Source organism: Calypte anna, chromosome 2, assembly GCF_003957555.1.
Source record: "Calypte anna isolate BGI_N300 chromosome 2, bCalAnn1_v1.p, whole genome shotgun sequence".
Taxonomy (NCBI): domain Eukaryota; kingdom Metazoa; phylum Chordata; class Aves; order Apodiformes; family Trochilidae; genus Calypte; species Calypte anna.
In genome coordinates, this window is record NC_044245.1 from 125792377 (window position 1) to 125794755 (window position 2379).

Sequence of the window (2379 nt, forward strand, 5' to 3'; positions counted from 1 at the left end):
AAAAAGCCCCAAAACAAACAAAACAAAAAAACACCTCACAGAAAAAGGTTTGAAAATCAGTATTTGGTAACTTAGTTCCAATATGAACTTAAACTATTGGGAACCTCAGAACTCCAAGAGAGAAAATATCTTTCTCTCCTTTTCCAACCACAACTCTTAGCAGAGATGTAGCCCAGGAAAGTGCAGTTTCCCTATGGAAATCATTCTCAGAGATAAAATGAATTACAAACCTCCAATCTTTGAAAACAATATTTTTTTAGTGTACTCTGGAAATAAAAATATCCTGAGGAGAAAATTATGTCTTGAATTAATAAACACATTTTTCCCTGTTGGCTGTGAACAAAAAGGAAAGGGGAGCACAATGAAGTATTGGTACTGTTATTTTTTAAGATTCTTTTGAAGTCATAGCCCTGTTTCTATAGAAGTTTCCCCGCTCTAGGAATACAAGAGTCTCTTCTCATCTCCTCTCATCTTTGCCCTCACTCTCACCTTTGCCTATCTCCTGGTGCCACCCAGAGAGGTAGAATTACCATCTAATTTCATAGGCACATCTTACTTTTAGAGCAGTTTCCGTAGTGTAGTGGTTATCACGTTCGCCTAACACGCGAAAGGTCCCCGGTTCGAAACCGGGCGGAAACAGCTGGCTGGGTTGGCTTTTTCCCCTGCAGCGCTACAGGCTGGGGACAGAGTGGTTGGAGAGCAGCCAGGCAGAAAGGGACCTGGGAGTCTGGATTGACAGGAAGCTGAACATGAGCCAGCAGTGTGCCCAGGTGGCCAAGAAGGCCAATGGCATCCTGGCCTGTATCAGGAACAGCGTGGCCAGCAGGTCCAAGGAAGTGATTCTGCCCCTGTACTCAGCTCTGGTGAGGCCACACCTCAAGTACTGTGTCCAGTTCTGGGCCCCCCAGTTTAGGAAAGATATCGAGGTCCTGGAGCAGGTCCAAAGGAGGGCAACCAGGCTGGTGAAAGGACTCGAGCACAGACCCTACGAGGAGAGGCTAAGGAAGCTGGGGCTGTTCAGCCTGAAGAAGAGGAGGCTCAGGGGAGACCTCATCACTCTCTACAACTACCTGAGAGGGTGTAGCCAGGTGGGGGTTGGTCTCTTTTGCCAGATGACTTTCAACAAGACAAGAGAGCATGGTCTTAAGTTGTGCAAGGGGAAGTTTAGGTTAGATATTAGAAAGAATTTCTTTACTGAGGGGGTGATCAGGCATTGGAATGGGCTGCCCAGGGAAGTAGTGGATTCTCCATCCCTGGAGATATTTAAAGAGACTGGATGTGGCACTCAGTGCCATAGTCTAGCAACCGCAATGGTGGTTCAAGGGTTGGACTTGATGATCTCTGAGGTCCCTTCCAACCCAGCCAATTCTATGATTCTATGATCACACAGGAGCTTCCAGGCAAGGTAGCCTTTTTTGTAACTATTAATGATCCAATTTTTCCTTCTCATTATCCATTTTCACACCTTCCTCTAGCATTTCTCATTCCTAACCTTTTCAGCATCACACACAGTTGCCCTTCAGATGTAAACATAAAGCTTGGCCAAAAAAAGAACTTGAGATATTGTAAAGGAAGGACTGTGAAATACTACTAACTGCAAAATCTCCATCACCAAAAATTGCCCTCATTATTGAATGTTTCCAGAATGTTGATTACATCAAACTTACTGTGCAATGAGTCTGATTTAAGGAAGACTTCCCTCCTCCTTAGCTGGAATCTTTAAGGAGATGTATGTAGATGTAACCCAATCAGCTTGATTCTTCAGGCTAGAGATACTGAGAAACAAATGCAACTGACTTGAAACATCTTATTATGTGTGTCTATGCTAAGAGCTTTTTTTTTCCTCAGCTCCTCAAAGGCACTTGACTCAAAATATTCAATCAAATTGAAGTATGTGGTGGTATCCCAGTATTTTTAGTCTCTATTGCACTAGGGTACTTGAGCTCTAGAAGCAGATTTTTCTTTCAGGCTGAAATCAAAATCAGTCAGCTTTGATACAGTTTTTTGCATTGTCTTCACTAGCACTTCTCCCTTTTAATTTCTAATCCTCTCATGCTTTACCCTGTATTTTGCATAGGAATGAATCATCAATTTATCATATTTCACCACCATTACTACTGCTCCTTTCATATTAACAAGAAGTTGGTTGTTGTTAAATTTCTATACTTGATAAGGTCAAAATTTGCATACACCTTTTTCTTTATCTTGGTTCAGTTGTTACAAGTGCTCAAATTAGATTATGCCTTGAATTAAGTATTTCAGAAAGGGGAATTTTTTTCTCTTCTTTTTTTTCCCTCTTATTCACAAATTGAGAAAGAGGCTGAGGACTTCTTAAAATGTGCCATACCATATTCTGGAAAAGTGAAACTGGGGACAAAA

The 2379-nt window shown here is 41.9% G+C and overlaps 1 non-coding gene across 1 annotated transcript; it reads left to right on the plus strand.

Annotated features, from left to right (window-relative positions):
* Nucleotides 1-566: 566 nt before the first annotated feature.
* TRNAV-AAC lies at nt 567-639 on the plus strand. The gene has a single exon. It is a non-coding gene; the product is annotated as a tRNA-Val (tRNA).
* Nucleotides 640-2379: the final 1740 nt, after the last annotated feature.